Source organism: Podarcis cretensis (genome assembly GCF_951804945.1).
Source record: "Podarcis cretensis genome assembly, chromosome: 3".
Lineage (NCBI taxonomy): Eukaryota > Metazoa > Chordata > Lepidosauria > Squamata > Lacertidae > Podarcis > Podarcis cretensis.
This window is the reverse complement of record NC_137172.1, coordinates 82,862,821-82,887,781: the sequence shown is the minus strand read 5'-3', so window position 1 is coordinate 82,887,781 and position 24,961 is coordinate 82,862,821. Positions and strand designations below refer to the sequence as shown.

Sequence of the window (24,961 nt, the reverse complement as noted above, 5' to 3'; positions counted from 1 at the left end):
ATTGCACATTGTCGGACTCCATTGTTCAGCTGGCTTTTGCAAAGCTGGTTTTGATGTTTTCCCTCCCCACCCCACCTCAAACACTTTTATAAAGGGAAATTGCTGCCTACTGGTATTTGAATTGGGAATGGGCAGCATTTTTTTCTTCCTTTAAGAGAACCACATGCAAGAATAAAAATTAATATTGGGGAGAGGTGCCTCATAGATCTGCTTGACTGGAGAAACACAGTTAGATTTCCTCTTAGACAAGCAGGATCTGTAACATAACCAAACCCTTGATCCTGTTCAGGGCTTCAGCCCTCTCAAATGGAACTCTGGCATGTGGGAAAAGAGAAAGTTTCCCTACCAAAAGTTGCAGGATTCCAACTGGTCCAATTCATTGCCCCTCCCTGCAACAGGGAGGGCTCACCCACACTTCTGCTTGTCTCATACCTTAAAAACACAGATACAAGCTGTTTTACCTTTGCCCTCCAATTTCCCCCTCTGTCATGAAATGCTTAACTAAACTGTGGGGTTGTGTCCAACACTGCCTTTGCCTTAAGGCGGGGTTTCCCAAACTTGGTTCTCCAGCTGTTTTTGGACAACAACTCCCATCATCCCGAGCTAGCAGGACCAGTGATCGGGGAACTGTAGCCCAAAAACAGCTAGAGAATCAAGTTTGGGAACCCCTGCCTTAGGGCACGGCTGAGCAACCTGTGGCCTTCCATATGTTGTTGGACTCTCATCAGCCACATGGCCAGTAGGTAAGGGGTGACAAAATGTGCAGTCCAGAAACATCTGGAGGGCAGTAAGTTCTCCAGGCTTGCCTTAGGGGAATGCACTTCCACTTGGGTAAGTCGGGGCACCTGTTTTTCACGGATCCCTCCTACTTTGCCTACCCCAAACTCCTGAGAACTGTAGAACTCTCTGCAACAGAATGGGTGATGGTGCAACATACCGGAGCAGAAGGGGGCGGGGGGCTTAATCAGAAAAAAATGGATGCTGTTGCTTACATGAAACAGTTTTCACTAAGGCAAAGCCACCACCATTGTATACACCAACCCATTGTTGTGAGGCAATATCTTCACAGTATTAAAGATAAAGGGACCCCTGACCATTAGGTCCAGTCGTGGCCGACTCTGGGGTTGCGGCGCTCATCTCGCTTTATTGGCTGGCGTACAGCTTCCGGGTCATGTGGCCAGCATGACTAAGCTGCTTCTGGTGAACCACAGCAGCACGCCGTTTACCTTCCCGCTGGAGTGGTACCTATTTATCTACTTGCACTTTGACGTGCTTTCGAACTGCTAGGTTGGCAGGAGCAGGGACCGAGCAATGGGAGCTCACCCCGTCGTGGGGATTCGAACTGACAACCTTCTGATCTGCAAGTCCTAGGCTCTGTGGTTTAACCCACAGCGCCACCCGCATCCCAGATTTTCACAGTATTAGGACATCCAATTTTATAACTGAAATCTTACCCTTTTAAAAAAAAACACCACCCGACTCAATACATCTATTAATGTACATTATTCTGAGTCTCAGCAGGGCTCCGAGGCTCTGTCGAATATTTCAGAAGCAAATTGAATTTCAATTCCCGACATTCCGAGGCTAGCTGTTCTACCAGCCAGACAAGGTTGGTGAAAGGGGGATGTGATCTTATTAGAATGCAGTGAAAGAGACAGCTTTGTTAGTGGCTCATTGCACCTGTGTGACTGGCAAGATGTCATGTGTGAGCACAAGTCTGCATAGTCTGTCAAGCACCAGAAATCAGAGTAGACTAAACACAGTGCTTTGTACAGTGAAGGAGTTGGGGGAGGAGACATTCTCTTGCTAATCCTCAGGTGGAAGGAAAACGGTGCCATTTTTGAAGCAAGCAGAATTTTTTTGTATAAGCAACAGAAGATTGAAAGTTTATATGTAAATAGTTACAGCCATGCTTACAATCTAGAAAAACATTACATGTGTGGATTTCATGGACACCAAAAACCAAAGTATTCCTGGTGAGAAATAAATAGGGGCCCATCCACACAAATGCCCACTTCTGCTTTCCATTTCAGCACCCTAGCTTAGGTGGGAATAGTCACTTTGCTGAGGCCATTATTAAACAATTGAGCTTTGGAAACCCTGGCCAATCTAATGCAAATAACCCAAGGGTCTAATAGTAGATCCCAGTCTTCATTCTGCCCACCAATAGCACAGGGGTGGGAAGCTTTTTTCAGCATGAAGGCTGCATTCCCTCAACAGCAACCTTCTGGGGACCACATACTAGGGGCAAGTGTGGCTAGAGGCTGACTAGAGAGGCCTGAAAAGCCACATTTGGTCCTTAGGCCTGAGGTTCTGCCCTCCTGCCTTAGCATAAACATACATGCTTTCCACCATATGATGGGCATATCTTGAGTTCATGAAGAGTAACAACAATTAGATTGCTACAATTATGCTGGAAGCGATAAGGAGAGAAAATGTTTAAAGTAAATAAGAAGTATTCAGCGAAAGATACGTTGTGTTAGTGCAAGTCAATTCATCACACACCAGATGCTCTGCATTTAAAATTCCAGCAATTAAAGAAGTAATGTAGCTCCAGTGCATCTCAGAACTAATGAGTACTCTTCCAATAACTGATGCTACACCTAGAATTTGCATGACAATTAACGAAATTATGGTGCACATGCTTTGGTTTTAATGAGTGGAATGTGTATACCTTATATTAGCTAAGAAATATAAGCATATTGATCTAAATAAAACAAACTTTGTACAGGTTTTTTTTAAAAAAATCATAAGCTGAGTATGTCATTCCAAAACACAGCTCCCTTTTTTCTAGTACTAGATTGCCAGCATGGGGAAGAGATTGGTACATAACTCTCAGACAAAATACTGAGGCAACCCAGGGCAGGCTACTACTACAACTACTACTACTGATGATGATGATGATATGCTCGCTGGGTAGGTGTCCCAGAGGTGATAGGATAAAACAGATCTCCCTCTCCAAGGGCAGAGAGGTCCTTGTCGGTCCTTGCACCCTGCCATGGTGGAAACATTCACAGTCCTCATCTGACAAGCTTTGGAACCCCAACATTGGTAGAAGTTGCAAGGTGGGGCATGTTAGGGTGGATCGGGGAAAGGCTTGGGTCTCACAAGATCTTGCCAGAAGCAGGAAGCCACCACAGGCACATCTCACTTCTTCAGTGGTAGAAGTTGCAAGGTGGGGCATGTTAGGGTGGATCGGGGAAAGGCTTGGGTCTCACAAGATCTTGCCAGAAGCAGGAAGCCACCACAGGCACATCTCACTTCTTCAGTGGCAGCGGTGGGGGACAGGATGACAGGATGATGTGGTGTTATACCTCAGATTCTGCCACCTAAGGCAGCTGCCACAGTTTGCAACATGGCCAGGCCAGCCCTGGATCAAAGGTAGTTATTGGCGTTTTCATTGGGTTTTCTGGGCCTCTTTCTTACGTGATGCCCCACCCTCTCACAGCCACAGATTGTCCTGTTCCATCCAATCAGACCTGTAGCAATCTGTGGCTGTCTGGACCTTATTGGTCCATTGCTTGGTTCCCTCTGAAGATGCCTAGCTTTGCTCAGGCCTCAGACAAATCCAGTGCACAACCTTCACGTTTACAGACCTTACATCCTTTAGCATTGAAAATGCATGAAGGCAAGATTTAAAACTTCAGTTTAATAATATACATAGATGATATATTTAATGTGAAATGAGTGGTCACGACCTAGCCAAAGGGGAACTTTTTAAAGTTGCATCGAAGTCAACAGCAGAATTAAGCAACTGCCTAATTTTCTTCCACAGAACTCAATGGATCTTTAAAAGTGCTTTAACTTTGGCTGAATTCTGACTCATACATTTATGTTAATGTGAGTACATAAATTAATCCCATAAATAAGGTTTCTGTAAAATTAGAAGCCTAAAGGCATTTGTCCCTATTTTAATAAATTATCATATTTTTTGCTCTATAACACGCACCCGACCATAACACACACGTAGTTTTTAGAGGAGGAAAATCCGTAGGCATGCCACCCATAGGCATTCCCTCCATAACATGCACAGACATTTCCCCTTACTTTCTAGGAGGAAAAAAGTGAGTGTTATGGTGCAAAAAATATGCTATTTTGCTCCTGCTACTATTGGCAGAGAAACCAGAGGTGGGAAGTTGAGAACACTGGAAAGAAAGAAAGAAAGAAAGAAAGAAAGAAAGAAAGAAAGAAGGAAAGGAAGGAAGAAAGGAAGGAAGGAAGGAAGGAAGGAAGGAAGGAGATGAGATCTCAAGGGTGCACAAGAATGCAAAATATCCTTAGCGCTACATGTTTCAAAATATACTTCTTCTTTGGAGCACAACTAATAAGAACAAACAAGTTATGTAATATAATACTACTAAAGCAATTATACAATATAATAGGAAGGATGAGATTTATATCACTGAAATATCATTAGCAAAAGGAAAAGAGTAAGAAGTATTTTTTTTCTTTAAACCCCCCCCCCACAACAACTGCACTGCTGTTATTAAGTTATTTGATACTGATATTGGTGGAAATATTTGTAAGTGCCTTGCACTGAAAGGTGGGGATATAAATTTTTTAACTAAAAGTGCAAGTACTCCAGGAGTTCACATCTGGGAGAAATTAACCCCTTCCATCTTACCAACCCTGATTGCAGTAATATATTTGAAGAGTTGGGTATGATTATAGCCTGTATGGATGGTGGTCATCTTTAGTAGGATGGGGTAGGATTTGTCCTTTTTATGTTATTGCAAGACGAGCATGTTCAGCTAATTTATCATTTTTAAAAATGTATTTTAAATTCTATATGTATTATGTATTATTATTTTTGCAAGTCGCTTAGGGACACTTTTGTAAAGGTAAAGGTAAAGGTACCCCTGCCCGTACGGGCCAGTCGTGACCGACTCTAGGGTTGTGTGCTCATCTCACTCAAGAGGCCGGGAGCTGGCGCCGTCCGAAGACACTTCCGGGTCACGTGGCCAGCATGACGAAGCTGCTCTGGCGAGCCTACACCAACGCAGCGCATGGAAACGCCGTTTACCTTCCCGCTAGAAAGCGGTACCTATTTATCTACTTGCACTTAAGGGTGCTTTCGAACTGCTAGGTGGGCAGGAGCTGGGACCGAATGACGGGAGCTCACCCCGACGCAGGGATTCGAACCGCCGACCATACGATCAGCAAGTCCTAGGCACTGAGGTTTTACCCACAGCGCCACCCGCGTCCCAGGGACACTTTTGTAGTAGGTGACAAATAAATGTAATAATAAAGAAGTATTTTATTCATTTATTAAATTTCTGTCCCACTCTTCCTTCCAAAGGAGCCCAGACTTGCATCCTTGGAATGCCTTGTACCTTATGCAACCACAGAAACATAGATTTGTAGAATTGGATTGGACCTATTTGGAGAGCTGCCCTGCCCAAATCTGGTTTAAAGATGAAGAATTGTAAGAAGGGAAAGCTGCAGAAGCCTTGAAGTTGCCCGTAAACAATGAGGACGCGGGGCCAGCTTTTTGCCATATGGCGTGATATACTGTATATCCATATAAATTATAGTGATTTTTTAAAAATACATCTATTCATATAAATCAGTATTTTTTGTCTTTTTTTTGCGGGGGGGTGATACCTAAGTGAAAAAGCATCCTGGTACTGATCCTGATTTAGGTCGTTGCTGCAGGCGGAAGATTTTCAGAACAGTCGTAGACCAGACAACAAATTGGCACAAAAACAATGAAAATGTTTTCCAGAAAGAGTTGTGCATAATTGTATGCTTTAAAAAACAAAAAAAAACTTAGCAGGTAAGTTTTGTGGTTTTTAAAACGCATGCTTGGACACACACACACACAAATGCTCATTAAGCTGCTTTTGTGAATTAGAAATCAAAGTTCATTGTTCTCACGGTTGGTTATATGGTGGATTTCCACCCCCGCACCCAAGGTGGTTGTTTTGTAAGCAACTCTTCACCCACCACTGCCATCTTTTGGCAGCCCGATAAATGAAAGCTGTCTCTGAGAGCCATTAAGTCTCCCACATTATTACAGAGCAGCATTTAAACTAATTAAGCCACTCAGCTTGAAGTGCCTAGTGGGAAAAGCCAGCCAACATTCCCTCAGTACCTAGAATCCCCAAGCCTGAATTAAAGGTTTTGTTGCAGAGTCTACCAATAGAGGACAATACAAGTCTTCCCTACTGTTTATTAATGCCTGTTTTTTCCAGACAGTAATAAATGCACGGGTGTTTGTGGAATGCTCTGGTTTAGCTTCCTATAGTGGAATAGCTGCACGATCAACAGAAAAGCTGGTTAGAAGCAACAATGTAAGAATTTTTTTAAAGTTGCTGAAGAAGTGGAGGAGTGCGACTCATGCAACACGCTGGCGATTAATATACACAGAACAATAATTACACATACTTTATCAACCTTCTGAGAAAAATACAAAACATTAAACAAAGCCACAAAGACTTGCAAACCACCCAGCCTAAAATGAACTTATAATGTCTGGTTTCAATAGATTTTTCAAATGCTTAACTCAGTCTTTTAGATAAGTTCATGAAGATACCAACAAAAGATAAGTTCGGTGATATTCACAATACTGAGAGATGCTAGTAGAGTTGTAGACAGAGACAGGGTGCCAGCGTTTTGCACCTGTTTCACCCTGGCAGTCCAAGTAATCAAAAGGCCACTCTTCACCCCCAATGGGGCCCTTTAACTGGGGCTTGCAGGTAGCACATGTTGGAATCCTGCCTCGGTCAGAGGAATGTGCCACTCTCCAGGCACCGGCTGAATTCCTTGTTGACCTCCCCCTGCGACTCCCGGCAGGAAAACAGGCGAGGTCTGTAATCGGCGATCCTTCCCAGACGTGAGAAGAACACACCACTCCTTCACTCTCCTCCCTGCTATCCCCGGGGGAGGGGAAGAAGACAGACAGAAACGTATTTACATGCTTTTATTTCTGTCTTTTGCAGCAGTACAGAGAAACGTGTCTGCACTCTCTTTACATCAACAGCAGAGAGAAAATATAACTCCACCCATGTACTTCCAGTACAGGTCAGATGACACACTGAGCTAACATCCGGTGCTCAGTACGGTGAATGGACTGCCCCTTTCTTCCCATGGTAACAGTCACAAACATCAACATCCTGTTTGGCTTTCCAGCCACCTGCAGCTGACAAAGCTGCTGCTCGCTGCTGCATTGCTCCTTTTTGGTAACATCCTCCCCCAAAAGAATCAATGCGTGCTGCGAGCAAAGCGTGATCCAGAGAAGAAAACAAACAGTTGTTATACATATAACATTCCCCTGTTGTTCCAGTTCCACCCTTGGAACTACCCGCCACTGGTTTCTCCAGTGTACCTCTCTGGTTGTGTGACTTCCAAGGAATGAGTGCATCTGCATTACCTTGGCTAGCAACTCTCTGTTGTGCCTTTGTCTCTGACTTAGACACAGCTTCAACCTGTCCTCGGTTGTTTACAACAGCAACACATGCAATAGCTAAGTTGGCAAACCCTTTTGAATACCTCTTGGGTGGTACACCCTTCGTTACTCTCTCAGACCTACGTATGAGGTGCTGATCTTCTCTACTTTCTGGTTCAGCCTCCAGTACAGGTCAGATGACACACTGAGCTAACATCCGGTGCTCAGTACGGTGAATGGACTGCCCCTTTCTTCCCATGGTAACAGTCATAAATATCAACATCCTGTTTGGCTTCCCAGCCACCTGCAGCTGATGAAGCTGCTGCTTGCTGCTGCATTGCTCCTTTTTGGTAACAGCACACTCCCAAGATAGTTTTCTGGGCTTCTTCGGTGGTCTAATCTCAAAGCCTTGATACATACATTGATATTCAATCTTACAGAGAATAATCTTTCTTGGCTTAAGCGTAAGAGACTGATTTGCTTAGCAAATCAACTAACCAGCCTACAGCAGGGATATATAATTAGGACTTGTCAGCATAGTGCTGAACTGAGCAAGACTTTGGTCATCTATGGGAGATGCCAGTGCTCCAGCACCCTTGGTCCCCAGCTACCTCATGGTGGCAGTGAAGGGTGGCCGTTTAGATTTCCCACAATACCCCTTATGTGGCAGTCCTTTGGGCCACCTAAGGAAGCTGCCAAGGCCACAGGGCCAACCAGCATCCTGGATGTCCATCTGTGGTTTTACCTCATGGCAGTAATGGTGAACATTCATTTACATTTCCCATAATGCCCCTGGCACAGCATTGCTCTGGGGCATTGTGGGAAATCAAAATAGAGAAGCAGGGCCCACCAGAGGGCACTTTGCTGAGGGGCCCATCAAACCAACCATGGGGCTGTGAAAGGCAGCTGCTGCTACTCAGAGTACGGATTTCAGGAACTTCTCTAATACAATCAAAGAACAGCATTTGGAGAGGATTGGATAATGATTCCATAGTGGCTGACCTTGTGAGGTTAACAAAATATAAAGCAAGTCATCTGGTTATAGTAGGATATGTGATATCTTAGCAGGCCCAGAGTCAGCCCACTAGGACATCATTGCTCCCCACATTGGGCATCTGCGCTTGCTGCCACATGGGCCCCCCCACAGCACAGTTGCTAGCTGCCAGTCACCTCGTCCCCCTGGATGGGCCTACTCAACGGTGTTGACAGTGGTGTAATGGGATGTGAGCCAAGTGGTGGCTTTGCCTTGTTTAATCTCCCACAGTGCTCTGCTCAGTGGCCAGTATGTCAAGCTACAGCCTTGCATATTACATTATTGGTGTCCTTTCCTTCAGCATGCCGAAGATAGATCAGCAGCACAGCCCCACAAAATACAAAACTATACTAATTAGAGCATGTGCTGCTATCTAGGTGTTATGGATTACCAGCTCCCATCATCTCTGACCATTACCCATGCTAGCTTCAGGATGATGGAGAACACCACATCAGCTGCTGCTTCATTAAAGCATTGTCATTTTTAGCTGCTGGCTGAGAGTGCAAGCCAATGTAAGCTTATTCAAAAGCGGATCCCACTGGGTTTAGTAGCTTTTACTTAGGACAGCCAGGATAGCTCACTTGGTTACAGCGTGGTGTTGATAATGCCAAGGTTGCAGGTTTGATCCCCATGTGGGACAGCTGCTTATTCTTGAATTGCAGAGGGTTGGACTAGAATTGATGATCCTCAGGATCCCTTACAACTCTAAAATTCTATGATTCTATATATTAGTCAAGTTTAGAGAGACTACTTACTTCTCAATAAGAGACATAACACACAAAAATCATAGGAAGCAACTTTATCATTTCCCATCCCTGGCAAATAAATAAGATATCTCAGATTAAGGAAATTTTACTTTCATTATTGAAACTGTTCACCTTCCTCCACCTTTTCACTGGTCCACAGCTTGCTTCGTATGACATTTATTTAATTGTCTTTGTTGCAGATGGTATCTTGATGGTTTTATATATAGGTTTAAATTATTATTATTTTTCTGTTACTGTGGATATGCAGGCTATGCTTTGTTTTTTTAAGAAAAGGTTTGTGTCAAAAATCACTACATAAAAAAAGCAGGTGAAAGCGTCTCTGCTGTCCCAGACTAAAGCACCATTTAGTCTAGCATCCTGTCATCAGTGGTGCCAACCAGATGCCTCCACTGGAGAGCCAGTGTGGTGTAGTGGTTAAGAGCGGTGGACTCGTAATCTGGTGAACTGGGTTTGATTCCCCGCTCCTCCACATGCAGCTGCTGGCTGACCTTGGGCCAGTCACACTTCCTTGAAGTCTCTCAGCCCCATTCACCTCACAGAGTGTTTGTTGTGGGGGAGGAAGGGAAAGGAGAATGTTAGCTGCTTTGAGACTCCTTCGGGTAGTGATAAAGCAGGAGATCAAATCCAAACTCTTCTTCTTCTCCAAGGTGCTCAAAATGAACAGCTCTTCTGGCTCCTCCACCATGGTTTTGTCTCCCTTCAACTGGCAGTCAAAGCTATACTGTCTCTAAGCACAAAGGTTCCATTTAGTTACCATAGCTAAAAACCACTCCCCTAATATATAAGCATGGCATAAATCTAATTTGTTCAGCTTTCTCTTCCAAATTCTGATAGATGTCTTTTCCTGGCCTCTGGAAGGTGACATTTCCACAGCCATCAAGGAATATTAATGTTATTTTGTTGAGTCTTGGCCACCCCTTGGTTGCCAAGTGCTCAGCTGATTCACAGTAATCAAGACAAGCAAATAAACCTTCCTTCCTTCCTTCCTTCCTTCCTTCCTTCCTTCCTTCCTTCCTTCCTTCCTTCCTTTTTCAAATGATACAGAAGATAGGTAGTAACAAAATGATGCACTACTGTCCCCAGTCAACAGTTCACATTGCAACTAGAAAAACTACACCCCCAAATGTAGCTAGGCATCCCTTTCAGGACTTGGATACCTTGAACCTCTCAGATTGGTCTTAAAGCATATAATTATAACACCAATTATGCTGCCATATCTGCTTCCCAAACACTGAGATATGTAAAAACAAGTATAGCGCACTGTTTTGCTCAATGTCTGGCTTGGGCACAAGCTAAAAGAAGTGACTCTTCCTTGCTTTTAAAATTACGTCGGTAAAACAATGCCCTGTATAATCTTGATGTTCCAAAACTAAATATTCCAAACAAAGATGTTCCAACTTCTAAGTTTTGCTACTGGACATGATTGAAGGGTTATGTGCATCAATAAAAGCCAAAAGAATTTCCTTACTACGACCACACTCACTGACAATACGGACAGCTTTTGTAGTGCTTCCTAAGAGTAATTGTTCTCTAATGAAGCTTGATGAGTTGTGGATATAGCTTGCAATTATAGTATTTATCCTTTTAGCATAAATGGCTGCCAAGACTTTATAATATTGATTTAATAAAGATTCTGGATGACATGAAGCTGTCAACTTAGGATCTTTATCTTTCTTATGAAGCATAATAATTACAGCCTCATTCCATGAATCTGGCCTTTCAGAAGAGGTCGAAACATTCATTACAAAGAGTCTGTAGCAAATTCAGTAGCAGGTTGGCAAATGGTCTATAAAACTCAGCAGGAAAGCCATCTAATCTTGGAGATTTATTTGGCTTCAGGTTTTGGATGACCTATTGTATTTCATTCTTGCAAATGGTAGCACTTAACTGTTGCTAATCTTGTTTAGAAAGTTTAGGAATATGATGCTTGCCAAGAAACTCATTAATTAATTCTAACTTTTGAGGGTTGATCTGGAGATTTATGAAGTGCAACAAATTCTAACACAATTCCATTCATTATTAGTAGCAGTCTTTCTCGCCCTGTCCTCTCCACACACCCCCATGGATTGTTAGTATTAATCTACTTTTCTGTTCCCATGCTGATTTGTGAGCTAATAACATATTGGCTTTGTTGTCCTTTTGAATATATTTGTGCTTTGTAAATGTCAAGGCTTTATCGGCCTCCTGTGTATTCAGAAGATCAATAAGATTTCTCTATGTGTCCAGTTCTTATATATGTTCAGATTACTATGTAGTGAGTGTTTGGGTGTTATCTCAGGGGGGTATCATTCTTTTACAAAAAGTAGTTTTTCTGCTTGTTGAGTTATGAAAGATCTCACCCTAAAAGGCCCCGGCCCCCAAAATGAGTTTTAGTAGCATCCAATATCAATTTCATGTTGCATCAGATGTTCAAGAAAACACAAAATACTCCTGAATTTCCATCCAATAGCTGTTAATCATTTCTTAATCAAGAGAAAGACACTGAAATCTAAATTCTTAGCCTTTGCCAGGAAGAATGATATATCCAAGTTGGTGTTGTATGCCTGATCACTAATCAGCAGTCACTCAATTTTGGAATTCCAGACAGGAAAGATGGGGGACTAGATGTCTCTTCTTGACACTCTGTCAACAAGAGATAATTATGTGGTGATTAATGATAGCTAAGTTATAAATCTTGGTTATCACATTTTCTCTGGGAGAACAGAAAAAAACAGGGGATTAAGATCTGATCCTCTCCATGCTGGGATTCTGAGAAGCTTCAAGATGGAGTACAAACTGCAATTGTACTCAAACACCACATAATAGCCCTGAGGGTCAGTCAGAGAAGGCGACAAAGCCATACCCTCTAAGCCATTCTGAGGATGCAGACCCCACTCCAATAAAAATCCTTTTCTGACATCACATGGCAACCCCAAATCAGGGCTGAGTGAATAGGTGTGCAATCTCCCTAAACCAAGTGCTAAACTTCCCTGAATACATCAGACATGGATGGCCTAAATAAACCAAGCACCGTTCTGAATCTACTAGTCCCCAAGTAACACCTTCCCAGCATTGACCATCCCATTGGTTGTGTCTGCTCTCCTCAAATTCACAAATCACCCTCACCAGTGACTGGCGCTCTGGTGAAGGACCCCTGCAGTTAGGAAACTGTCCATTCAAAGCACAGCAGGCTTAATCCAGAGTTAAGCATGCGTAAAGAGGGTGTGGGGACTTCCCATCCTCCACACAGTAGCCTCCAACACATCCCTCAATGCTAAGTGGGGGAAACAGATAAATGGAGCGGACTAAGGCATGGGAGATGACAGGGACACACCACCCTAAAATCAGGTGGAGGAAACTCACACAGGCAGGAGGTGACATTGTGGGGGGGGGGAGGCAAAGATGTCAGCTTCTACCACTTCTGTTATGCGTCCTTGACACAGGATCCAACGCAGTATATTTAAGCTCTTATTTGTCTCAGCTAAGTCAGTTACATAATGGTTTTATATTCACCGAAATCAAAAGTTGCCCTGAGTAGGTTTAGTCAATAGAGTCTAAGCTAACAATAATTACTTTTCTAAAAGCTGTAAACAGAGATATCCCCCAGAAAGGCAATTATATTTATTGTCAGAAAGCTATTGCTCATATTTGTGTGGGTGGGTGGGTGAGGGGACTGCTATTATTTTAGGATTGCAGCTTCTTCTTAATACCACTCGGCTTGGAACATGCGAGCTAACTTGCTTCTTTCTGCTACCTTTGGTTCCCCTCCCCTGCAGTATACCAAAGCTTCGGTTCAGTGTGAGGGGTGATGTTGTTGCCAGTGGATAGGGAAAGTGCTCGAGAACATGGGGCGTTCTGCAAACAAAGCAGACGTTCTCAATGCTGAGCACACACACACACACCCTGTATGCTGGTCTATGACCATAATAAAGTACTTGAACTTGAACACACACACACCCTGATGAGCAATTTGATTTTCTATGAGACAGTATTAAGGCATATGGGTCAAAAGGTCAGAGAAGCTGAATAACTAGGCTGAGGAGGAAATCCCCTCTCGCCGAAATGTTACATGAATGATCTGACAGATAGAAAAATTAATCAGCTTGTGGGGAAAGCCACAGGAACCTAAAGTACAGGAGGTATGAAGCATTAGAAAATGGTTTACTGTAAAGAGTATAAGAGTAAAGGGAAATAAGGACAGGGTAGAGGCGTCTAGATCTGGTGAAAAGGTCACCTGTGATTTTAGCAAGGGCAGTTTCAGTGGCAGAAGCTGGACTGTGGGTGGTCAAGAATGGAGTAGAAGGAGACAAAGGCAGGAATAAGCAGCATCTTCTAAGAGCCTGAAAGCAAAGATATCCTCCAGAAGACCTGTTTTTGAGCACTCATCCTGATTTGCATGCACAAAGCTTATGTGGAACTTAAACTATAGCCAGTCTTTATACAGCATTCATTCTGATAAGTTTGTGTGGTGTTTGTAAGTCTTCTGATTAATATTTCAGTGCATGTCCATGCCACTTTGCTAACCACAAGAAGTTCATGTGGGGTGTTGTTGTTTTTAGCGGATTTGTTGCATTAGGGTGACAAAATGCAGGAAAAAAAACCCATGAACTTACCTGAATTGCACAAACCTAAATTACAAACCTAAATTTTGCCTCCTGCAAAATACTGACAGTCTGGAGGTGACCAAAGTCAAGTGAGAGATCATCTCACAATAAGAGGATTGGGGATAAGTCACTACAACTGCCTTTTATCCAGATGCAAGTAGAGGCTTATCTCTGATTTTAACACTATGATGCTGAGCACTGAAATTGGAGGGAAGAGATCTCCTATCTCCAATCTTAGTACTTGGTGCTTAGGTCAAGGCTAGGGGATTGGTGGAGGGACAATGAAGTGTGATCAGTGGGAGAAGATGACGACGGGAGGAGGTAGTGTTAGAAGCTGAAGGGTTGAGTGAGCAGGAAGAGTCTGTGGCAGAGAGCAATCTAGAGGCAGAGGCAGGAGCAGAGGCTGGAAAGGAGGAGGGCCAGGAGGCAGGGATGAGTCAGGCTGGTGAAGAAGCCAGGGTGTTTCCCCTTCCTGCTACAACCAATTCTCCTCTCCCCTGGTCTCCCAGAACAAAAAGAGGTATGAAGTGGGAGGAGCAATAACAGGCATGGCGACCAAGTCTCAGATTGCTTGGGAAGGACACAGGGGAGGAGGAGATTTAGGCAACTGTGGGAAGAAGCCGACCTTCAGTCCCCACAACTGCCTCATAGGACCAAAATCTACTGGCACAGGTTGCTGTGCTTACTAAGCCAGGCCTTCTGAGCAGACTTCACTTCCTTCAATAAAGAATTAACTTCTTTGACACCGTGTGACACCTACAAGGCAGCCCCTCTTCTGACAGAATGGAAGAGAAATTGTGGAAGACAGAGCTCTCCCCCTGTCGCCTCTCTTTTCCCACACACCCTTGTCCAAAGTACTTTTTCTGTTGGTATTTGAAGCCCAGCAGTAAAGTTTTAATATTTACATTGGAGCACAAAATAGCAACAAATAAAATAAAACGCATATATCTTTGAACATATTCTAAGCATGTAGAGACATAAATATGAGGAAGCAAGAAAACAATACCTTTAGACGCTTGAGTAGATATAGAGGAAAGCTTTCCAAAAGTTTCAGTGTTTTTCCAATTCTATTAAGTAATTCAGAAGACCATCTGCCATAATTCCATAGTTTCAGCTTCAAGTCTGTCAGAACAAATCAAAACGTAAAATGTACATCAAAAGTGGTGACTAGTGAGATATAATAAACTTAATATGGGGTGTGAAATTCAGCCCCGCCCCCCTTTTCAGGCTTCATTCCAGTCACTGAATAAACTGCTAATGTGGAAATTGTTTTGACATCAGCTGGTCTGGCCTTTGTTAAAGACTGCTAGGTATTCTACCAAGCCAGGGCAAATTTGTTTACTGTCTAATACTTAACTGAATTAGGCTAGAAAGATAGATTTTATGAAGCACCAAAAGAATTAATTTGTTCTGAGCAATTTCAGTCACAACTATTCCAGAAGCATCTTGCAACTCAAAAGACAGTTCAGAAGCTTTGGAAAGACTACCGGTGTATATGTGGGTAATATTTGCACTATTTAAACAGCAGTGGTCAGTAAAAGGAAGGATGTTGCCAGAATGTCACTATTTTCGGGTGGGATCCAATCACATGCTGGCAAATTCAGGTTGTGCAGTTGGGAGGCCTTGTGCAGCAAACCCACTTCCCCAAAAAGGTCAAGCTTTTTGTGACAAGGTAAGTAATGGGTAGGGACACGGGCGGCGCTGTGGGTTAAACCACAGAGCCTAGGACTTGCCGAACAGAAGGTCGGCGGTTGCTCGGTCCCTGCTCCTGCCAACCTAGCAGTTCAAAAGCACGTCAAAGTGCAAGTAGATAAATAGGTACCGCTCCAGGGGAAGGTAAACAGCATTTCCATGTGCTGCTCTGGTTCGCCAGAAGCAGCTTAGTCATGCTGGCCACATGACCTGGAAGCTGTACGCCAGCTCCCTCGGCCAATAAAGCGAGATGAGTGCTGCAACCCCAGAGTCGGCCACGACTGGACCTAATGGTCAGGGGTCCCTTTACCTTACTAAGTAATGGGTAAGGAATGTGTGGGGTATCACCTAACTTCCCCGCAAGCACATCAGAGTGCATGCTCATTAAATAGCCAACATCACCTAATCTCCAAACCAGGATGCATCCTCAATTAAAAGGTCATCTGGAAGTGCCATTAACTTAATCAAGCACTTAATGAATTAGAAATAAAACAAAAACAAAAAACCCTGCACATTACTGTTAGTTTTCCATAAAATGTTTGTTTGCTTGCTTGCTTTTCAGGAAATGCATATATTGCTCTTTGCCAAAAGGTCAGAAGGCATTTAATAACATAGAAAAAACAATACAAACAATGGATTGTATCTAGAGAAGGTGTTCCATTTGCTCAAAGGCTTTTGTTTGCACTTCCCCTTTCTCTGATCCCGTTATGCAGTCACCAAATCCATTCTGGGGGTTACCCAAGATTCTGAAGAAAAATTGGGGTGTGGTGTGTGTGTGTGTGCGCGCGCGCGGGGTAAGAAGAGGGAATAGTAGTTCAGTTGTGCAAGTGGAAGTCCTTGCCCCAATGGGACTATGTGGAATGCAACCCAATTATAACTCAATAGTTGCGTCAAAATATTAATAGATTACTAAACAGTTTCCCTCATCCAAAAGCCTGGTGGAAGAGGTACATTAATCTATATTATACATTCCACTATTTACACAACCCCCTATTGAACCATAACATTTCATAAGACTTATTCAGTTTAGGACTTATCACTGTAATTTCTGTTATCATACGAGTTGTTTTTGTTTTTTTTAAGATATTTATTAAGATTTTGTATAATAAAACAAGCATCACAATCAAACGAAAAAGAGAAAGACAATAAAAAAACAGCACAATCAAACAAAACAGAAAAATACAATAAAAAACATAGAAAAAGTAAGAAAAAACAAAAAACAAAGAAAATCTAGTTTTTTACTTATTATCTTTATAACCCTCTTTCCTGACTTCCTCGCATCTCCCTTTTCTGTGTTCCCCTTTAAACAATCAAATTCAGCAATTCCTTACCCTCTTTCAAATCTTATTCAATATTATACATTTCAACCTATTATGTCTCCGGTTTTTCCTTTCCTTTTAAATCCATTTTTACATGTTCTTTATAACTTAATCCCTTGTATCATTTTGTTTAATTCTGACATAATTTTACTCTGGTCTTTTCACCCTTTTCTTTTTAAACATCTTTGCATATTCCTTTTAACTATGTCACTGATGCCATATTATCTTTATATCCAACATCATTTTAGCATTCAAACATTTTACAATGTTTTTGGAGATATTCTTTGAACTTCTTCCAGTCCTCTTCCACCGACTCTTCTCCCAGGTCTCGGATTCTGCCAGTCATTTCTGCCAATTCCATATAGTCTATCACTTGCATCTGCCATTCTTCCAGGGTGGGCAAATCTTGTGACTTCCAATACTTTGCGATGAGTATTCTTGCTGCTGTTGTTGCATACATAAAAGATGTTCTGTCCTTCTTTAACACCAATTGGCCGACAATGCCCAGAAGAAAGGCCTCTGGTTTCTTAGGAAAGGTATATTTAAATACCTTTTTCAGTTCATTATAGATCATTTCCCAGAAAGCCTTGACCTTTGGGCACGTCCACCAAAGGTGAAAGAATGTTCCCTCAGTTTCTTTACATTTCCAGCATTTGTTATCAGGCAAATGATATACTTTTGCAAGCTTGACTGGGGTCATGTACCACCTGTACATCATTTTCATAATATTTTCTTTTAAGGCATTACATGCCGTAAATTTCACACCAGTGGTCTATAACTGTTCCCAGTCAGCAAACATGATGTTATGACCAATATCTTGCGCCCACTTAATCATAGCTGATTTGACCGTTTCATCCCATACGAGTTGTTTCCAATAATCATACACCACTCAATATTCACTGGGGCATGAAATAAATTTAATATCAGTTTTGCTTGGAAACCTTGGAAAGGCAAACTGTATATACAGCTATAGTACATCTACAGTACCAATACATATATAGTACATAAAGTATATAAATAGTACTTCCTTTAATATGTGTTACTTTTTATTGAATTTGAAATATAATCCTTTTTATTAGGATTCATATCACACCATATATTTATACCTCTTACAACAGATTTATACTTATGTGAATCCAAAACCATGTTGAAATCTCTTGCCATTATCATTTCCCCTCTTACAAATTTCTAGATATCTTTGGTTAACTAGTAGGGGGAAAATGCTACTAAATGATTTGGTGCATACACAGCTACAACAGAGAAATTCATAAACTGTGGGATAAATTGCAGTCTCATATAACTAGCACGTGTAACTCCAGTTAATGCATGAAGGGGTTAAGACCACAGAGTAAACTGTTGTTGCTAGACTTGACTAGATCACACCCGCTTACCTCCAATGAAGAAGGAAGTGAAACTTCTTTGTTCACTCACAGTCTACCATGTAAACTCACCAAGCTAGGATGTGCCTGAGGCTGCTCACTACAAGCTCAGACCGTGTACTTAGAGTTATTTCATTATATTTTGTATCCCAATAATTTTGCTTGTGCTTACTTGCTGCTGCATGAAATAACACATGAATCTGACCTTTGTAGTTTGCAAGTAAAGCATTTAAACTTACTCATGCTGTGGTCTATTGCTTGTGGGAGGGGTAGAGAAGGGAAACACTGTAAGGGTACTAAAATGGCATATTAAAAAGGTCTAACAGCCTATTATTCCCATGCTACATTGCTGCTTGCTTTTCTGACTTTTAAACTCTGCTGGAGGGTTCTCTCTTGCTGGAGAGTGTGTTTAGCACCACACTTTGAATTTAGGGATCCAGCCAATTCTTTTATTAATTACCCTAGACAGGTGATTTGTATCGATTGCCACCTTACATGTGCTCATGATACTATTGGTGTGGTCACAAACAGTGTCAATACTAGTTACAGATAGGTAGCCGTGTTGGTCTGCCATAGTCAAAACAAAATAAAAAAATTCCTTCCAGTAGCACCTTAAAGACCAACTAAGTTACTGGCCCCAACAACATCACACATACCATCTCGGGACTATTTAATTGCTCATCGTCTAACATTGTGTATGCCATCAAATGCCAACAGTGTCCTTCAGCTCTCTATATTGGACAAACAGGCCAAACCTTACGCCAAAGGATAAACGGACATAAATCTGACATCAGGAATCACAAGACAGAGAAACCAGTAGGAGAACACTTCAATCTCCCAGGACATTCTATACAAGATCTCAAAGTAGCTGTTCTATTACAAAGGAATTTCAGAAATAGACTGGAAAGAGAAGCTGCTGAATTGCAATTTATTACCAAACTTAAAACCATGGAGAGACCTGGTCTGAACAAAGACATTGGATTCTTATCTCATTATACATGACAAAACCATTTTTCACCTTCTCACCCCTTGCTTTTTCCTGTAAGACCTATTGCAGTCGTGAAGAGTCGTCAACAGGCTCATCACAGCTATCTGCCAATCACCCATTCCCACCACCCTTCTGAGTAATACCCCTCCCCACCTTCTCACTATATAGAAGGGTCTGGTGACTTCTGTTTCAGTGTATCTGAAGAAGTGTGCATGCACACGAAAGCTCATACCTAGAACTAACTTAGTTGGTCTTTAAGGTGCTACTGGAAGGAATTTTTTTTTTTTTTTGTAGTGTCAATACTGTTTGGTTCTTTTGACGCAGGTCACACCGTTTCATTTTTAATAAGGCAATATCCTTTCTGCTGTAACCTGTAACTTTTTATACCACAAACGTTCTGGTTTATTTTTGTCCCACTTTTCTTGCATCATTGGCCCACACCCCCCGTAGGGCAATAATGTGGAGGCATTGGGGCAGCATCACAGAAAAACTAATAAAAGCAAAATAAATCTACCACTAATGCACTATTATTGTGTCAAGAATATGGGTCAGAATACACCTGAAATAAAACACAGTCTGAAATAGCCCCAAGAGTCCAGTGATCCTTTCTTTTGTCAAATATCTTCCTTCAATCTTTCTGTATTGATCTTTACATTCCCATATCCTGCTCCCGCAAGACCACAATAGCAACTCCTTTGGTTTTATTATATGCACATGAATGTTATAGCTGACTTTTATGAATCTTCTCAATAAATGACTGTCTTTCTATGCTATGTGTATTTACTCTGGATATACACCACTTCTTGTCTTTTTATCTGCCAGGAGATCTTGTTCCTCATGACTGAATGATGTAAGCCATTCATATTAAGAGAGATACATTTGCCATTGTGGGATGCAGGTGGCGCTGTGGGTTAAAGCCTCAGCGCCTAGGACTTGCCGATCGAAAGGTCGGCGGTTCGAATCCCTGCGGCGGGGTGCGCTCCCGCTGCTCGGTCCCAGTGCCTGCCAACCTAGCAGTTCGAAAGCACCTCCGGGTGCAAGTAGATAAATAGGGACCGCTTACCAGCGGGAAGGTAAACGGCGTTTCCGTGTGCGGCTCTGGCTCTGGCCAGAGCAGCGATGTCACGCTGGCCACGTGACCCGGAAGTGTCTCCGGACAGCGCTGGCCCTTGGCCTCTTAAGTGAGATGGGCGCACAACCCCAGAGTCTGTCAAGACTGGCCCGTACGGGCAGGGGTACCTTTACCTTTACATTTGCCATTAAGACATTTTAATCATAATCTAAAATTATACAGATATTAAGCTTCCCCATGCTATTGTTTTCCTTCATATACCTTCACTTATCATGTATGATTCAGTACATATATTTACCAACAGTGCCCTTTGAAATGTATTACCCATCCAATGCTGGCATGTCCTTCCCCTCCCCCTCCCCCCAGTTATTGAAATATTTTGTTTTTCCTTGCTCCTTTTAACTCCTTTTGGTTCTAACTCAGCTTTCAAATTGTTAAGTTGTGGGTGAACATATAAGACGACACAGCGATTCTTCAAACAGCTCTTGTTTATTCACAGGCCAGAACTGAACTGAACTGAAGGGTTCAGCCAGCCTGCTTATATAGAGCTCCACTACAACACAACTGTAACAAATTCCTGTAACTATCCAATCACTGAACGTCACTTTCAATCCCTTATTTGCATATGTGGGCCTGAGTGAAAACTATCTACAGTATCCCCCTGCTGGCCCAGGGTGAGAACCTCAGCACATAACACAAATCTTCTCCTTGGAGATCCCAGGTGAGAGCTGGGAAGGTTCACTTCTTTCTGTGTGGGACAAGGGTAAAGATCTACCTGAGAGAGAGGACTTTGCATTTTTCTTTTTTCTCAGATTAGTTTGTATGTTATTGCAATGTATTATGAAAAGTGCATAAAAAGCCTGCCAACCTAGCAGTTCGAAAGCACCTCCAGGTGCAAGTAGATAAATAGGGACCGCTTACCAGCGGGAAGGTAAACGGTGTTTCCGTGTGCGGCTCTGGCTCGCCAGAGCAGCGATGTCACGCTGGCCACGTGACCCGGAAGTGTCTCCGGACAGCGCTGGCCCCTGGCCTCTTAAGTGAGATGGGCGCACAACCCCAGAGTCTGTCAACACTGGCCCGTACGGGCAGGGGTACCTTTACCTTTACCTATGAAAAGTGCAAATAAAATCCTTTTTAAAAAATCATTCCCTTCTCATGACTCAGTCCTAATGTTTTCTCTAGCTAGATCGAAGTGTGATTTGCCTTTCTCCCCCACCCTCAATTTTTTATTTTATTAATACATATCAAAAACAAATTGTACCATATACTTTAATTTCATTTACGCTATCTTTATGTCTTAATATAATTGTCAGGGATTTTGAAGCTAAAGTTTTTGAAACTATCATGTTTGTACATATGTTAGTTTGTGGATGTATATCCCTGACCTAAAATTATCACAAACATGACCAATGGAATATTGGTACTTAAATGGAGGGCTGCCTGGAGACATTATTTTCTTACTCCTTAGTTATGAAATCAGAAATGTAAATTCCCTAAATTCTGTAAACACCAAGTGTTTTCAGATAATTAATTTGATTCAGTATTGGCCATTTGATCTGGATTTTATTATTTTTTACTTTATGCTTCTGATAGCTCTTTTATGCGACCTTTAATAAGTAACTTCTTTCCTGCCCAGTATTGAAATTTAACAGCTTCCTTTAATTAGCAGTGGCTGCTGTATATGCCTTGATTATTCAGGCACGTATGATGAATTAATAAAAACCCGTATTTCCAATGCTTTCTGGCCAGTGTACAGATAGCATGGAATCAGCATCTTCCCTCTTCACAAAATGCACACATACAGTGTATCAATTCAATCCTCCTAGTGTGTGGGTGTGTGTCTGTGTCTGTGTGTATGCATACCTGAGAGAAAGACACAGATATTTGTGTTGTGGACAGGGTTGCATTACTGCAAAAAGCACAATAGAAAGCACAGTTTCACATAAAACTTACATATACTAATTTATATGATTGCCTCCTTAGATTTATTACCTCCCTCCATGCTAGAATCCCAATATGCATGGGGTTGGGGTAGCACCGATAATTTGCATAAACAACAACACCCTAAACTTGAGGGTGCACTTATGGAGCTAAACTAACATCTTGTCCATGGGTAGGCAGACTAAGGCCCGAGGGCTGGATCCGGCCCAATCGCCTTCTAAAACTGGTCCGCAGACTGTCCAGGAATCAGCATGTTTTTACATGAGTAGAATGTGTGCTTTTATTTAAAATGCATCTCTGGGTTATTTGTGGGGCATAGGAATTTGTTCATTTCCCCCCCCAAAAAATATAGTCCGGCCCCCCACAAGGTCTGAGGGACAGTGGACTGGCCCCCTGCTGAAAAAGTTTGCTGACCCCTGATTATAGTCTGTCAGAGCGAGAGAGAGCTTAGTATGGATTCTGTGAGATAAAAGCATTCTGGGATGCTGGCTACATCCTCTGGTGGTCTACTGAAGAGTATAAGCTGTGCCTTCACTTAGAAGCAATCAGTTTATTTGCAAATTAACTAAAATACTACAGTTACACTGTAAACTTCCAGTGACCTCCTTCCAAAGAAAAGACAAACTTGGGCAACTGCTGCATCCCCAAATCTTGCCAATGCTTGTAAAATTGGAAATACCGTAAATTCCGGCGTATAAGACAATTTTTTAACCCCGGAAAAGAGGATAAAAAGTCGGGGGTTATCTTATACGCCGGGTATCCACCCCCCACTGCAGCAGCGGTGGGCTCTGCTCCGTGCTGGGAGAGAGCTGCCCACTGCGGAGCCCGCCCACTGCTGCTTCGGGCTCCACTCCACGCCTTGCGGCTTTCTCCCGGCATGGAGCTGCCCAGCTTATTAGGCAACTGGGCTTATAAGATGAACCCCCAAATTGCAGCTGCCAATTTGGGGGGTCGTCTAATACGTCCAGTTGCCTAATACGCCGGAATCTACGGTAATGAGAATCTGCATTAATACAAGAGAGCACAGAAACTAGGAAGTAATAAGCTAGATAAACAAGTTGGAAGATAGATGCTATGATGAAACATTGCCTGCTACTACTTCGAAAATAATAAAACTATTCTTTCTGTGTGTACAACTGTCACATAAAGATTGATTTTTTTATGGAGGGATATAATGACTGAATGGAAGCTTTATTATTCTGAGCATTGCTCTGAGTTTTGCTTCAGCAAAGGTGGTATCAGCTGTGGGCGTTTCACCAGTTTAAAAAACACTTTTCAGCAGGATTTAGACAAATCAGAGCTTAGTCTGCCAGAATAGAAAAGGACATTTCTCTAAAAGCCTCAAAATATGATAGATTGCCAGTTGCCAAGCCTGGCACATGGAGCCTGAATGCAAAACTGCTTTTAAAACAAATGTTTTTGCTCTGCCCAACAATACTCACTTCTAATCTTATTGCTGGAAAAGAAAATCTGTTTTTTTGTTACTTTTGAGTCTTCAACTTGAAAGTGCACAGAATTCCCTCCTGTCCTTTGTGGAACAGCATGAACACGAATAAGGTCTGCCTGTGGCTTTCTTCTTTTCTCTCTTAGGTAAAAACAAACACCTGCCAAGTCTCCATGGAAATAATGGGAATCTGCATTAATACAAGAGAGCACAAAATAAGCAGCGTTTATTCCCAGGACAGGGGAGAATATGGTAATAAAAGCCTATACTTTGCCAACCACAATAAAGAAGAAATTCAGACAAAGTTGTACAGTATTATGAAAGGTTTATGTGCATTTTAATAGAAATAACCAGGGACAGTTAGACAACTGGAGAAATGTACGTAACAATATCAGCCAATGGTTGCTTCACATGTTAAAATTTACACCACAGTAATTCACATGTAGGGTTTTGCATGAAATTTGTGCATACATCACATCAAATTATGTGATGGTTTTGTTTGCACATGTGGAAAGTTCACTTGGAAACCCAAGGTCAGTTATAATATTTAGCATGTATATAGACAATTCTGCACTTCTTATGACTTGGGGTGGAGGGACCTATCCATTTTGGTTCTCTTATGGTCTCATTTTTCCACTCTTATATCCAGTTCTCCACATTTCTGCAGCTATTTACAAAAAATCACCAGCATCTTAGTGCGAATTTCTTCTAATTAAACCTCTTAAATGCAGTTTTAAGTAATGTTTTTGCAAGCCATTTTCTTTAATAGAATGCCTTTTAATGCTATTTTCACTAGTATGTGCATTTTTATGCACACTTTCCCCTAATATGTGATTTTTTTGCAAACACTGGTTGATGAGAGAACTGCATCATGAAGTTCAGAGAAGTGTGAATTTTGTAAAATGGCTTTGTTTCAATTCTCAGGATACTGTAAGCCTGCTCACCTTTTCTGGTGGGCGGCGTTGCTGGTGCTGGGTGGAGCCCCACTCAGGGATGGTTCCATTGTCCAATCAGTGCCAGTGGGAGGTGTGGCCAAGGGAAATATAAACCACAGTGTGGCCGGAGAGCCCTCCTCTCAGTGGTTAGGCATTGGGTAAGCCTTTGTTTGTATGAAGGGGAGGTTGTAGCCTCTGCCTGCTCCTCCTCATTAAGGGTATCCTGTTAAAGGGATCCAGGAGTGTGGATTCTGTCTGATGCTCAGACGTGGGCTAGGGCTATGCCATGACCCCAACGGGGACCCCACGGAGTGCCCCTATTTGATGTCATAGGGCTCACCCTATCAGTGGTTTACCCTTAGATGGACTCCCTGCAGAGAGGCAGAGTCAAAATATAGCCTGGCTTCACCCAATGCCTAAG

At 42.3% G+C, this 24,961-nt stretch overlaps 1 long non-coding RNA gene across 3 annotated transcripts in view; it reads left to right on the top strand.

The window, feature by feature from the left end:
- LOC307212968 overlaps window positions 1–23,853 on the top strand; it is a 45,615-nt gene extending 21,762 nt beyond the window's left edge. The window contains exons 5-6 of one of the 3 annotated variants that reach the window (XR_013837305.1): window positions 3,776–3,840; window positions 5,300–5,478. This is a non-coding gene — a long non-coding RNA (uncharacterized lncRNA). Of the gene's footprint in view, window positions 1–3,775; window positions 3,841–5,299; window positions 5,479–23,751 lie in introns of those variants that run through there. The other 2 variants (XR_013837303.1, XR_013837304.1) reach the window with 2 other exon arrangements.
- The last annotated feature ends 1,108 nt before the right edge of the window (window positions 23,854–24,961 follow it).